The sequence below is a fragment of the Sus scrofa genome, chromosome X, assembly GCF_054392235.1.
Source record: "Sus scrofa isolate SSC_HxYL_T2T_F1_AM1 chromosome X, Sscrofa_HxYL_maternal_Yorkshire_Landrace_v2.0, whole genome shotgun sequence".
Lineage (NCBI taxonomy): Eukaryota > Metazoa > Chordata > Mammalia > Artiodactyla > Suidae > Sus > Sus scrofa.
In genome coordinates, this window is record NC_139401.1 from 123,162,401 (window position 1) to 123,178,574 (window position 16,174).

The 16,174-nt window shown below is 38.2% G+C and overlaps 1 long non-coding RNA gene across 10 annotated transcripts in view; it reads left to right on the top strand.

The window, feature by feature from the left end:
* LOC102158351 (uncharacterized) overlaps positions 1 to 16,174 on the top strand; it is a 758,918-nt gene that overhangs the window by 235,817 nt on the left and 506,927 nt on the right. Inside the window, exon 4 of one of the 10 annotated variants that reach the window (XR_014835887.1) lies at positions 14,288 to 14,478. The exons of the other annotated variants lie outside the window; for them this stretch is intronic. This is a non-coding gene — a long non-coding RNA (uncharacterized LOC102158351). The remainder of the gene's footprint in view (positions 1 to 14,287; positions 14,479 to 16,174) is intronic. 10 annotated transcript variants of the gene reach the window in all.

Sequence of the window (16,174 nt, forward strand, 5' to 3'; positions counted from 1 at the left end):
TACCCAGTGACTGTGTATTGTGTGAAAGAATGGGAAGAGGAAGTTGCCTCATTTTTTTCAAATCTGGGATCCTCTCTGTCAAAATCAAAATATAAGAATGCTATGCAGAAGAATATGACTGAATATAAACTGTAAGTTGCCTAATGCCTGAGGAATTTGGAGGAATCTCTAGAAGTACACTTAGAAGAAAGGGAAGATGTAAATCTACAGCAACTATGGATGTCTCTAGTTGGTGACATGATAATATGATTTAAAATAATTATTTGTTTTGCTAATAACTCACCTTAATTAATCTGTCTGAATATGTCTGAGTACCTTGCATGGTACCCAGTACATACTAGTTATTGTTTTATGAATTTCAGAATATTTCTTAAATTAAAGCAATTATACTGTCATTGATTTCCCTGATTCAGCATTGACATTTCATGCTGTGCTCTGAAGTCTACTGAGAACATTAAGAATTCACTCAACTAACCTCCAAAATATGGAGTCCAGTGGCTGTCCAGTTTAACTCTTGGGAACTGTTCAATTTGAAAATTTACTGAAACGCTTTCCCTAAACACTAAGATCAGGTATAAAGCAAGAATATTCCCTCTCATCAGCCTCTTTCAGCGTGATAGTGGAAGTCCTTGCTAATGCAATTAGGCAAGAAAAGGAAATAAAACATATAAGGTTTAGGAAGGAAGAACTAAAACTGTCTTTGTTCACAGATGATACAATTATTTATGTAGAAAATCTGAAAGAATCAGCAAAAATACTCTTGAAACTAATAAGTGACTATAGTAAGGCTGCAGGACACAAGGTTAATATATAAAAATTAATTGTTTTCCTATATGTAAGCGTTGAATAAGTGGAATTTGAAATTAAAGGATCAATAACATTTACATTAGCACCCCAAATAGTGCAAAACTTAAGTATAACTCTAACAAAATATGTATAAGAGCTACAAAACATTTACATTAGCACCCCAAATAGTGCAAAACTTAAGTATAACTCTAACAAAATATGTATAAGAGCTGTGGAACACTATAAAACTCTGATGAAGAAATTGAAGAACTAAATAAATGGAGGGCTATTCCATGTTCATGAATAAAAATACTCGAAATTGTCATGATGTCACGTCTTGATTTATAGATTCCCAACTTGATTTATAGATTAAACACAATCCTAAAGAAAATCCCAGAAAGTTATTTTATGGATATTGGCAAACTCTTTCTAAAATTTATATAAAGAGGCAAAATACCCAGAATAGCCAACTCAATATTGAAGGAGACAAAGTCAAAGGATTGACATGACATGACTTTAAGACTTACTACAGCAATCAAGATAGTGTGGTATTGGTCAAAGAAGAGACAAATAATCAGTGGAACAGAATTGAGAGTCCAGATGTAGACCCACTTAAACATAGTCAGCTGATCTTTGACAAAGGCACAAAGGCAATAGAATGGAGCAAATGCAGTCTTTTCAACAAATGGTGTTGGAACAACAGGAAATCAGTATGCAGAGAACAAATTTACACACATACCTTACATCTTTCATAATAATCATCTCAAAATAGATCGTAGACCTAAATGTAAAACACAAAATTACAAAATTCCTAGATGATAACATAGAATACCTAGATGACTTGGGTATGGATGATGGCTTTTTAGATACAACACAAAGGTCATCATCCATGAAAGAAATAATGATAAGCTGGACATTATTAAAACTTTAAAAATCTGCTCTGTGAAAGACAATGTCAAGAGAGTTAAAAGACAAATCACATACTAGGAGAAAAATTTGCAAAAGACATGTCTGATAAAGAACTATTATCCAAAATATACAAAGAACTCTGAAAACTCAATGATAAGAAAACAAACAACCTGATTTTCTTTCTTTTTTTTTTTTTTAATTTTTGGCTATGCCCATGGCATGCAGAGGTTCCCACGCCAGGGACTGAACCTATGCCACAGCAGTGACAACACCAGATCCTTAACCTTTAGGCCACAGGGGAACTCCAACAGCCTGATTTAAAAAAATTTTTTTTACTACTCAAATGAATTTATAACATCTGTAGTTGTATAATGATCATCACAACCCAATTTCACAGGATTTCCATCCCACAACCCAAGCACATCCCCCCACCCCCCAAACTGTCTCCTCTGGAGACCGTAAGTTTTTCAAAGTCTGTGAGTCAGTATCTGTTCTGTAAAGAAGTTCAGTCTGTCCTTTTTTCAGATTCCACATGTCAGTGAAAGCATTTGATGTTGGTGTCTCATTGTATGGCTGACTTCACTTAGCATGATAGTTTCTAGGTCCATCCATTTTGCTAAAAATGCTGGCATTTCATTCCTTTTAATGGCCGAGTAACATTCCATTGTGTATATGTACCACATCTTCTGGATCCACACTCCTCTGTCGATGGACATTTAGGTTGTTTCCATGTCTTGGCTATTGCACATAGTGCTGCAGTGAACATCGGAGTACATGTGTCTTTACAAGTCATGGTTTTCTCTGGATAGATGCCCAGGAGTGGGATTGCTGGATCAAATGGTAGTTCTATTTTGAGTTTTCTGAGACTTTCCACAGTGGTTGCACCAACTTACGTTCCCAGCAACAGTGTACTAGGGTTCCTTTTTCTCCACACCCTTTCCAGCACTTGTTGTTTGTAGACTTTTTGATGAGGGCCATTCTGGCTGGTCCAACAACCTGATTTTTTAAAACAGACAAAGACAGGAATTCCCGTTGTGGCTCAGCAGAAAAGAATCTGACTAGCATCCACGGGGATGTAGGTTTGATCCCTGGCCTTGTTCAGTGGGTTAAGGATCTGGCAGCGTGAGCTGTGGTGTAGGTCGCAGATGTGGTTCAGATCCCACATTGCTCTGGCTGTGGTGAAGGCCCGTGGCTGCAGCTCTGATTCAACCCCTAGCTTGGGAACCTCCATGTGCCATGGGTGCTGCCCTAAAAAGACCAAAAAATAAAAATGGTCAAAGACATTAATAGACTCTCCAAAAAGATATACAGATAGCAAGTAAGCATATATAAAAAAATGACCCAAATTTTATGTCATGAAGGGAATGAAGATTAAAAGAAAAATGAGTTACTACACACATACTACAATGGCCAAAAACTGGAACACTGACACTAGCAAATGCTGGTAGGTATGTGGAGCAATGAAAAGTTTCATATATTGCTGGTGAGAATGCAAAATGGTACAGCCACTTTGAAGACAGTTTGGAAGTTTCTTATAATTCTAAACATGGTCTTAGCATATGATCCAGCAGTCTCTTGCCTTAATATTTACTCAGAGGAATTGAAATTTACATTCACACAAAAACCTGACATGGGTGTTTATAGTGGTTTTATAAATCATTGTCAAAACTTGAGAACAACCAAGATGCCCTTCAGTAGTTGAATTGATAAATAAATGATGGTATATACAGACATTGCAATATCATGCAGTACTTAAAAGAAATGAGTTTTTGAGCAATGAAAAGACATGAAAGAACCTTAAATGTTACCATATTACTAAACGAAGAGGCCAGTATGAGAAGGCCACATATATTATAATTCCAACTATAGAACACGCTAGAGAAGACGAAGCCATGGAGACAGTAAAAAGACTAGTGGTTATAGAGGGGAAGGTTGAATAAGCAGCGCCTAGAGGATTTGAGGGGCAGTGAAAATACTCGGTATGATACCATAATGTTGGATGCATGTCGTTATACATTTGTCTAAATCCATGGAATGAACAATACCAGAAATGAATCCTAATGTAAATTTAGACTTTGGGTGATTATAATTTGTCAATGTAGATTTATCAGTTGTAACAAATGCAGCACTCTGATGAGTATTGTTGAAAATCAGAGAGACTATGTATGTATGAGCTCTTTTGAAAATCTCTGTGAACTTAAAACTACTCTACAAAAATAAAGTCCTTAAAAAATTCTACTGAATTTAAGGTTCCATGAGTCAATTTGAGGGAATTTCCACCATTAATCCTTCTCAAACAATGGAAGTCAGTACTTTCTTGATATGTCTAATATTAGAGGATGCTAGAAGTTCTTGGATTTAGCAGTGATATTCAGCTAAATGGTAAATTTTTTGATGTCTTTATAACTAATGAGAGCTATCCTAGGTGCCTGTGATAACTATACTTATTCAAGGTAGAGTTATAGATGACAACATTGTAAATCAGGAGGAGATACTTTTAGTTGAAATAAAAAGAAGTTTTGATGCTTCATAATGTAAATTTCAGCTAGGTTGAGTTGATGATTGGCAGGTGTAAATGACCGGTCTGTGAGGAAGGGCACATTTCCTTCACCACTACACCCAGCTAGCTGGCTGAAATGTGGCTGTTTATCCCCAGTGAAAGGAAGAGTCCTTGAGCACTGGTTGCAGTATACTCTGCTATTAAATGAACTCTGGATGAGATATCTGAAGAGGAAATTCCTTTAAAAATTTTTTTTTTATTTTTTGTCTTTTTAGGGCTGCACCTGCAGCATATGGAGGAGATTCCCAGGCTGGGGTCAAATTGGAGCTGCTGCTCCTGGCCAATGCCAGAGCCATAGCAACACCAGATCCACGCTGCCTCTGTAACCTACACCACAGCTCTGGACAACAGTGGATCCTTAACTCACTGAGCGAGTCCACGGATCGAACCTGCAACCTCATGGTTCCTAGTCAGATTTGTTTTGTTGCGCCACGATGGGAACTCCTACAAAACTACTTTGTGTGTGTGTGTGTGTGTGTGTGTGTGTGTGTGTCTTTTGTCTTTTTAGGGCCGCACCCATGGCATATAGGGAGGTTCCCAGGCTAGGGGTCAAATCAGAGCTACAGCTGCTGGACTACACCACAGCCACAGCAACGATAGATTTATGCCGTGTCTGCAACCTACACAACGGCTCATGGCAACTCCGGATCCTTAACCCACTGAGCGAGGCCAGGGATCAAACCCAAAACATCATGGTTCCTAGTTGGATTCGCTTCCACCGTGCCATGATGGGACCTCCCAAAACTACTTTTATTTTACACCCACAGTATTTTCTTGAGGTAGTAAGCTCCAGAATATAGCTTCCCATTTTGTAAAGTAATGGATCCACTTTGCATTCTAAGCCGCTGCTTTTTCTTTCTCCAAACTATAAATTGTCCTCTCCAGTTCTCTGACACTGACTCTTGCTAGTTTTGGTGAACAAGTTCATGTTCATATTAACCGCAATGCTTGTTCACTGCTACAGTCCCATATGTCTGGTTTATAGTGTGTAGTTGATGAATTGTTGATGCACGAACAAAGGATTCTCTATAAATAGAATAATTACACCTAATCCCAAGGGTTGTTGTAGGGATTAAATGAAAGTATGTACTGCCAAGTGTCTAAGATGCCCATCTTATAGTTAGCACTAAGTTAATGTCCCAGGTATTCTTACTCACTGACTTAGCACCTTCTCTGCCACTGTCCTCCATTTCCGTCGTATTTCTCCAACTTTCTGGCTCACACTACCACCAAACACTCTTATCTTCCTGATCTTGCCACTTGGAGTTCATTTCCCCTTCCTCTGCACTTTCACAGAATTCTAGAATATTATTGATTTCATTCTGCTTTATGCTACAAGCTGTAAACTCACTCTTTTGTAATCTGTTCCGTGAACTGGGGCTGAGACTTTGCAAACCACTTTTCTGCTAGGCTGGGGAGCTCTCTGTTACACTTTGCCATTAGGGGTGGCAAGAGAGAGACTGTGAGGCTAGAGAAGGAAGAAGGCACCTGATCCTTTGTGTTTGCTCTCAGTGGTCTTCCTGCTTTCTTGCTAATCCCATAAGCATCACCCCAACCTTGCTTCTTCTCCCTTAGAGCAGTCGTTCTTTCTGTGGCCCCAGTTAAATCTAGTTTGCAGTTTTCCAACAGTTGCAAAACAAGTTTCATTGCATTCCCTTTAACTTCACTGACTCTTGACCCCAAAGACATCATTACTAACCAGTACCCTTTCCTCAGAGACTGGCATCCCAAATGCACAGGGCACCTTCTTTTAGCTCAGAGACAGCAGCCCCAGCTGAGCAGCACTCTGTCCTCAAATATTTCAATTTGAGCTCTGTGCCTCCCTCTTCCTTGATTCAAAATCTCAACGGTTCCAACTTTTCCCTTTGTTCCCCCATTCCTATCGGTAATAGCTACTTTCTGCAGTCCTACATCCGTGGTATATTAGCATTCTCATTTTCTCTTTATCAGTCATCTAGGCAACTACTTTAGGCCTAGTTAATTCTTTATACTAAATTCTCTCTGCTCAAATAACTGGTGTGGTTTCTGTCTCTGACTAGACCCTGACCATTGCAAAGGGGTTAGTTACAGGAATAATTCCACCATTTTCCTTGAACTTCTAGAGGGTGAGACATTTCTTATTTATCCTCACTTCATTTCTCCCAACTTCCACCATACCTGCCATATTTCATATGACATCTGACATATAGCCAGTGTTTAATTAATATTTGTTAATTTTTTTGTTGTTGACTTGATTTGGTGAAACCAAAACAACTGTTTCATTCTGGTACATCTCAGCCTGAATCATGAATGAAATACCTTTTTTTTTTTCAGACAAACAAATGAACTCAAAGATATGAAAGAAAAATCGTTGATCTGAAATGTATCCATTAATGATCCTATTAAATCTGACTTTCTCAAAGTATAGTCCTGGAACCACATCACAATCTATTCAGAAAAAAAAAAAAAACAAAACGTTTTCCAGATGATTCTTAGAAACACTATAAAATTTGGCTTGGAATAATTTGGAGTCCATATATACGGCATACTCACACATCTCTGGATCTTCGTAGAAATTCTTTCCTCATTCTTAAAACATGCCTCACCCTCTTTCTTTGAGACCTCCTTTATTTCCAAGGCAAGGATCAGTGCCCCATCCCTGTGCTCCCACACCACCCATCTTCATATCCCTTCCTTATGACAGTCATTGCATGGATTGTCATTGATTCTGCTTTCCTACTTGACTTCCTTGAGGTCAGGGCTAAGTCTTTCATTCCTGTATATCTATAGAAAGTATATAGTAAACACTGAGTGTTTTTTGAGAAGCAAATTACTTAATGATTCATGTCATCAATACTCCTGGGGATTTTTACAAAAATATTAAATAAGCTCTAATGTTGATCTTGGACTCATATCATTTATTCTTCTCCACAATTTGTTTTTATTCTTTCTTTCATCTTTAAAAAATTTCTTACCATTATTGCTAATTTGCATTTACTCTACAGATACCCTTTCCTCTAATAACTAAGGATTATTAAAAATAGCCTATTAAAGGAACTTTTCAAAATATGTTTATTGCTATATTTATTCTAATTATTATATAGAAAAAAGTAACTGAGCTTATGGGGGAAAACAATAAAAGAGCCCCACTTTTAGATGGCCTGTCTTATGTTGGTTCCTACGACAACCTAGATCTGAGTTGGTGACAGCAGACATCAAATAAAGTATACAGAGATGGAATTTCAGAGAAAGATTATGTTAACAGCAATTTCTAACTCTATGAGAAAGTGCATAAATTCATGGGCTGGCAAGGAAAATTGTCTCCCCTGACTCTTTTGTGGTATAATGAGGACCTTCTACTTATTTTTAAAATGAAGCCTTTAGAAGCTAGCAACAAAAAGGGATCATTTTTATTTTTATGAACAGATATTTTAAATCATTTTTCCAAGTTATAGAAGATTTTAATATTTCTGTAGCTTCATTTTTCAGTCTCTGGATATGTACAGTTCTTTGAAAATTAAAGGGATGTATAGAAATGCAAATGTTGTAGATTATAAAATGATACAAAAGGACTGTCTGCTAAATTGATTTCAAGGCTATAGGGTACATTGTATGCTTAGACAAAAGAAAACTGGAAGTTAACAAAAAAGGATATATTTAGGTAAAGAACTTAACACACAGAAGTGGGAATGGATACCTAGCTTAATAAAAATGAATTTGTATATAATTCAGACATCAGATTGTTCAATTTAATTATCCACATTCTTAGTATATATTTTTTACTCTCAAACTGCAAAAGCTGTAAGAAATAGCACTTTTATTTCAAATGGGGGACAATGTGAGAGATCCTAATACAGCTATAGTACAAAAAGGAATTCATGGCATACATGTTATATTACGAGTGAATTCAGGGTCAGTAAGAGAATATATACTGATTAAGGGGTTCTACATATATAAACCAAGCCTATGTTATTGGAATTAAGATTATGCTGACAGAGGAGGATTTAAAAACTTGTCAGAGGTCTCACGAAGAGAGAAGGTGGCAACACGTATTAAAGAGAACAATGATTAGTTTTAGGGAGTGCTGATAAAATTTAAAAAGAGAGTGAATACCAGTTTATCTAGAGTCTAAATTTGTATTTTAAATTACCCTCCCTCCTCCTTCTCTCTATCGTCACCTTTCTGGAGAGAAATGCTTTATTTGCACACTCTTTTCATTTATAAATGGAAAGCCAAAGTGGGTTCTAGACTTGAAGCATTTTGGAATGTGAGAGTAATCTTTTACATTGAAGAGTGGAGACAAGCTATTTCTCCTGGCTCTAGATTTCATAACTAAGTCAAACCCGTCAGCCTGCCATTTGCCAAATGGAGAGCTCCTCAGAAAAGGACTCATATGTCTCAGCAGAGACCAATGACCAATACTAAAAAACCTGCCCATTATACAGCTATTTCAAACCCAGTCAACTAATTCATCTTAAAATCATAACATCTGGATTTCCCATTGTGGCTCAGAGGCTTAAGAACATGACGTAGTATCCATGAGGATGTGGGATCAATCCTTGACCTTGCTCAGTGGGATAAGGATCCAGCGTTGCTGAAGGCTGTGGTGTAGGTCACAGATGCTGCTTGGATCTGGCATTGCTGTGGCTGGGGCATAGGCTGGCAGCTGCAGCTCTGATTCAACCCCTAGCCCGGGAACTTCCATATGCAGTGGGTGCGGCCATAAAAAGAAATAAAAAATTACAGCAACAGATTGGTTCTTTATAATTCACCAAATCCTCTATTACTTTGTTTCCAACTTCCTAAGAGAGTTTTTCTCCCATTTTACTCTCATTATTAATTCATTTGAGCATTATTCTCTCCACAGCCATCGCGGTCTTGGCTCTTGCCTCTTGCCTCAATTATCCCATCTAGTTTATTCTGCCTATTGTTAATTTTAAAAACAGGCCAACTTATTGACCAGTTATTATGTTTTAAAGCAGCATGCTGAATGCTGCTCCACAGGGAGAGGAACACTAAGATGAATGAGACATCTGACTTCAAAGGAGTTTATAATTGTATGGTAGAAGAAGACATTTTAAACTGTTATGACAGTGAGCTGGGTTTGAAGAAGGGGAGAAAAGAAAGGGGCCGGTTGCAAATATCAGATTATTGTGGATATCTAACTCTCCAACACTCAAAATGAAATAATGATGGTGTGATGTTCTCTGAGTAGTGATCTATTATTATTATAACCCCCGCCCACAGTAGTATTAATTGATTGGCATACTAAAATGACATACTCAGATGCTTCTGAGTGATGTTGATAAACAAGTCCCTTTGACAAACTAGACAAACGCAATTGGTGGTTGGTTGGGAATAGGTCATAATAAAGATTCTCTCTGGAACAATGGAAATGTATTTGGAAATCCTGGGCCTGTATTTTCCTTTCTCCGTAACAAGTGCCTGGTTAAAAGTCAATAGCCAGAGTTTATTTTCTCCAAGTACTAACTTCCACAACTTTTCTGGTGGTTTTGTATTCAGCTAGCTTTGACATCTTTGTATTGTTGCAAGAAATAAGTCACAAAGAGGTTCAGATGGTATATATTAGCTTATTAAACCCATATGACTCCAGGGGCACATTTTCTAGGAACTCAGAAACTCCTGCAGGTTTTGAGAACCTGCAGAATACAGTACAGGATTTCAGCCTGTCAGCTAATGGCACTCTAAATATCACTGATTATTTTCTTTTTTAATGCCAGTATTAACAATTCAATCAACCATCTAACTGAAAGGATAGGTGATAGAATGTATGACTGACTGCGTTACCAAAACTTTGCACAGCAGATCCGAGAACACCTTCCCTAATGAGTGAAATGTCAGACCCTAATAGCTGGTTGGTTTGGATATGACAATCAGAAATGAAGTAGTTTAAAGGATTGTTAATTTTCAAAACCCCGATTAGGGGTCAGGATGAGACTTGGAAGAGATCTGTAATAACAGCGTGCTTTGGGGCAACGTCCTTGCCTAACACAATGGGATATCCATTAGCTGCCAGTGTAGGGCTTCCTTTGCAGAGTGACTGCAATCTCTGAAAATTGCAAGGATATTCTTTGTCAATGGAAGTACAGGTAATCTTTTCAGGGTGTTAAATTCTGGGGTATGTGGAGGGAGGAGGATAGGGGTGGCAGGACACACTAGTGTGGCATAACGAGGGCAGCCTTTTTTTCTAGTGATCTTGTCCTGTGTATGCTTGTTTAATAATTTTCCTATCCTGTTTTTTCCATTTGGCAGCAATGCCATGCTAATACGCTAAAGCCAATACAGAAGGGGGGAGGATGGAGAGAGACATTTTACTATTTATCAGTATATAGAGATTGATTCTTTAATTATTTTGCAGAGGGAGCAAGAAAAGCACTATCTCTGTTCCTAGTGTCTTTCAGTAATTTGATGGGAGTAGCCTTTGTTGGTTTTCCTAGACATTCTCTGGAGGCCGTTTATTTAAGACTGTACCTAACACAGTGCATATTACACAGTAGGAACTTGGGAATGACTTGTGAAAAATGAAAGCAGTTTGAAATGTACAGTAAGACAAATGGTTCATGCACTTAATATCTGAAGGGAAGGAAATAAATGAGAAATCCATCCAGGAATCTCATCCTGCATTAATATTTTTAAGATATGTGATCCTTCTCATCACAAGGAAATTTTTTTCTTTTGTTTTTATTGTGTCTATCTGAGATGATGGATGTGAACTAAACCTATTGTAATCATTTCTCAATATATGTAAATCAAACCATCATACTGTACATCTTAAACTTATATAATGGTGTATGTCAATTATTTCTCAATAAAATCGGGGGAAAATACATGTATGCAAACAGTGCTACTCATTCAGCCAAAGTGTGCTCTAGAAATCATTCCTACAGTGATAGCTTGCTAGAGTGAATGAAACTACTCATATGAATGATACAGTCTTTCAACTCATGTGGAAAAATATAGATATGTAATTAAAATGGTAACCACTAAAACCTTTGAAACATCTTGGGCTCATTTGGATTTGGGCCAATTGATCCATCTATGAAGTAACATCTATTCTTAGTTCCAGATCATGAGCTTTCTGTGGTATATATAGAAGGATATAATTGAGATTCAAACCATTCATCCCGGTATCAGTTCATTTATTCAACATACTTTAACTTCTACATTGGATGAATTGCTGTGCTTAGAGTAGTGGAATACTTTCTTTTCTTTCCTTTTTGGTATTTTTTATTTCTGACTTTAATATGATAGTAATAATTAATCCTTCATATGAAGCTATTTTCTTTTCTTTTCTTTTTTTTTTTTTTTTTGTCGTTTGTCCTTTTAGGGCCGCACCTGTGGCATGTGGAGGTTCCCAGGCTAGGGGTCTAATCAGAGCTGCAGCTGCCAGCCTACGCCAGAGCCACAGCAACACCAGATCCGAGCTGCGTCTGCGACCTACACCACAGTTCATGGCAGTGCCCAATCCTTAACCCACTGAGTGAGGCCAGGGATCAAACCCGAAACCTCATGGTTCCTAGTTGGATTCGTTTCCTCTGTGCCAAGATGGGAACTCCTGAAGCTATTTTCTCTTGGATGGAGTAGAAGAGGGAAAAAATGATTTGGTGAATTCTAGTCAACCAGCAGTAAAATAATGACAATGGGATACTTTCTTAAGGGCAGTATGCGTACCTATTTTTTCCTACCTTGTATACCCAGCATCTAGCATAATACATAAAATATATAGCATACACTTAATTGATGCTTGTTTAAAAGTGAGTGAATGAATGAAAGAGGGAGGTGACAAAGAGAACTAATTATAAAGCCAGAAAAAGGGAAACAAATAGGATAAGCTTAGTGCTGTGGATACCAAGGGAAAAATGCAGTTAGCCCCAGCTTGGGTGAAGTTGGTCAAGGAAGGCTTCAGGTATAATATAACATTTGAATTAATGATTTTGGAATGAATAAGGTAAGACAGGAAAAACCTACAGAAGAGGAAGTACATTCAAGGCTACAGTAACATCACAGACAAAGATGACAGCAGTGTAAAAGTGTATGCCATATTTTTAGGCATTGTGAGAATGCAGGATGGTTGGAAGGGTGTCATGATGGATGGGGCTGGAAAAGAAGGGCAATATCAACTCACATAAGGTTCTGAATGTCCTACTACAAAGTTGTTCTCCATTGAAGATTTTAGAAGAGAGTGATAGGATTCAACCTACTAAGGCCTTTTTAAGCACTCATTAAGTGCCTATATTTTGTATGGTGGAGGATTATTTGCCTGTAAAGAATATGCAGTTTGGATTTGCAGGTAACTGTCATTTCCTTCATGAAGTATTTCCTGACCCAAGTCCATGGCACCATCTATTTCCCTCTTCATAGCATTTATCACAGTGTATTATATTTTCTTGTTTAGTTTTTAGTTTCCTACATTGGACTCAGAGTTCAGTGAGGGCAGGAACAAGATCTCCTTTTGTTCATCATTGTAATCCAGTGCGTGTTCACCAGCACTTAGAACAGTCTCTGGCACATAGTAAGTATTCAGTTTAACATGTACTGAATAAATAAGAAATGAATGAGTAAACGAACATATTGTTAATTTGCTATATCTACAAAATGCAGGGGAACCATTTATGAAGCATTTCTATGGTAAGATGAAGAGAATTCGTGAGATTGGAGAGTCTGTGTCTGTTAAAGGTAAAAGACCCTCATAAAGACAGGTTTCTGTAAGATACTGGGGACTCAGTTACAAGTCCTGAGTTTCTGTTTAGTGTTGGGATTTCTCCAGGATGCTTTGAGTCTCAGAGTTACAGCTCAAAAACTATTGGTTAAAGGACTAGATCAGTTACCTATACAAAATATTAGATCCCAGTAAATATTTGTTGAAGGCCTGCATTCACTGTTGTGGTATATTGTATTTTCCAGAATGGCCCAACCCACATACTTACCATATTTCCTTTGCCAATGAGAAGTGGAGACTGTGTTCTCTTTATCCTTAGACCGAGTGAATCTTTATAACTTCTTTCACCTGTAGAATACACTAGAAGTGAAGCTATGAAGAATTCTGGCTAGGTCAGAAAAAATGATGTTTTCTGCTAGTGCTCTCTCTCTCTTTTTCTTCTCTGGCTCTTTCTTGGAATGATCACCTGGGGAATCCAGCCACCATTCTGTGAAGAAGCCCACACTTGCCCATTAAGAGACCACACAGGGAAACACATGTGGAGGCCTAACCAATAGCAAGCATGAACCATCAGATATGTGACTGAATGAACCATCAGATATGTGACTGAATGAACCAGCAGATGAACCACCTTCAGGCACTGAGTCTTCCAGATGAGACCTCAGACGCTGAAGCAGACAAACCTTCCACACTGTGCTTTGTCTAAATTACTGACCCACAGAAATCATGAGAGATAACAAGTGATTATTGTTATGACACTAAGTGGTTTTTTTTGGGGGGGGGTTCTTTTTTTTTTTTTAGGGTCCCACCTACAGCATACGGAAGTTCCCAGGCTAGGGGTCGAATTAGAGCTACAGCCGCCAGCTTACGCCACAGCCACAGCAATGCCAGATCCGAGCCATGTCTGTCACCTGTACCATGGCTCATGGCAACACTAGATCCTTGACCCACTGAGTAAAGCCAGGGATTGAACCCGCATCCTCGTGGACACTAGTCAGATTCATTTCCACTGGGCCATGACGGGAACTCTGAGACACTAAGTTTTGTGCTAATCTGTGACTTAGCAATAGATAATGAGTAATATACATGTTCTCTATAGGCCAGACCAGTGGTTTATAACTTTTTTGAAAAATCTTATATCTATTTGAAAATATAAAAAGCTAAGGTGACCTCCATTTGACCTGCCTTCTGGTGTTTACAACCTCGTATATTCCCTTCCTCTTGAATATGGGTAGTACATGCAGATTTCTTATAACCAATATAATATGGCAAAGTTGGCAAGCTGTCAATCTAGTGATATCACCTTATATAAGACGTCTTTTTGCTGTTAGACTGACTCTAGTGTCTTGCTCTCCTTGTTGGTTTTGATGAAGCAAGCTGCCATGAGTCCTGCAACCACAAGGAAAGGAACTCTGCCAGTACCCACAGTGAACCAGGAAAGAGATCCTTCCCCATTCAAACCTTGAGATGAGAACAAACTCTTGGCTGACACTTTGATGTCAACCTTGCGGAGGATCCTGGTAAGCCATGCAAGGACTTCTGACCAACAGAAACTGAGATAAATGTGTGTGTCTTATTTATTTATTTATTTATTTATTTATTTACTGCTTTTTAGAGCCACACCCACAGCATATGGAAATTCCCAGGCTAAGTGTCCAATTCGAGCTACAGCTGCCGGTCTACGGTCTACGCCAGAGCCACAGCAATGCAAGATCTGAGCCGCGTCTGTGACCTACAGCACAGCTCAAGGCAATGCAGGATCCGTAACCCAAGAGCAAGGCCAGAGATCGAACCCGAAACCTAACCTCATGGTTCCTAGGCATGTTAGTTTCTGCTGCCACATGATGCGAACTCCGTGTGTATCGTTTCAAGTTATTGAATGTGTGGCAATTTGTTATACAACATAGAAAATTAATACAAAAGCTTTGGACCCTCTGAGAAAAATATACAGAGGCTCATGTACATGGGATTCTCATGCAATATTTTAACTTGTTTATAGACCCCTGATTCCCATGAATGGATCCTAGGTTAAGAACCACTGTTCTAGACTGTTTGCCCTACAGTCATATGCAAAAGAGTGCAAAACCTAGAAAATACTTTTCATGATGTTTTAAGTAGAACATTTTATTTACTTGCTTTGTAGTTCACTGTCTTACAAGTGAGCATTGTCTACTTCAGGATTGAATTTACTTCTGCATCTTTGGAAGTAGGTCATTGGTACAGTTTTATATTATTGTTCCACTCAGAAGGAATACACCCCTCCAGTCATTCTCTCCCTCTTTCACTTCTGCTTTTCTAGGGGCAAAATCAAGGGAAGATCAGCAGGTTTCATTCAATAAGCAGTAAACAGGAACAGCCGATAGAGTGAGGCTAATGAGTTAATCACTGAGTAAAGGCTAATGAAAACAGTTCAGTAAATGGCTTACATTTTTCCTATATGTCGTTGGGAAGTTAAGTTTAAGATACAACAAAGTTATTTCTTTTGATCATAATTAAAATGCAATACAAATAAAAATCTCTCTTCTAACCTCACTGTTTAAGCAAGTGTTTTCTTTACCGTCTTTCTTCATTAATAATTGCTATGCTCTAATAAAATTAGAGGATATAGAAAATAATATTTATTATGAATTTTCTAACGCTGGCATGCAAACATCCTCATTAAAGCCAGTGATCTATGTTTTGTTGTTCAGAAAAATGTCTGTAATTCTTGCTTTTTATTCTGACAATCTATTTCTTTGCTGAAGAAGCACAATCAAGCTCTGACAGTGTCAACTCCCATTTTTGATGGTACTGAAAGGAAGGGTCAGTTTCTGTAAGGGACAAATGGAATCGTATGGGGAGCTCCAAAGCATTGATAAGCATCAGACATGTGTCAACTTCTCTCTGTCTTCTCTTCCCCCTCAATTATACTGTTACGGGTTAACCCAGGGAAGGCAGCAAGCGTCTCCAAGGCTCCCTGGAACCAGCTGATGCAGTTGGAATATCCAGTTGTAGAGATGGTCCCCATCTGCACCACACATGGGGAAGGCAGCCTACATTCGGGCCAAGTGTAGATAGCTTAGAAGAGTCCACTTGCTCACTGTGTAAATGGCAGCAATGCAAGTCACATGTAGAGATGCCAACTGACTTAATCTTTCTCTACTTCTCCAATCACAAACAATTTGGCTTTGCCTATTAATTTTTGTAGATACCATTAAAAGGAATACCATAGCTAATGTTATATCAGCCCAATTACTCTAGTGAACTGCTTCTATTTTTTT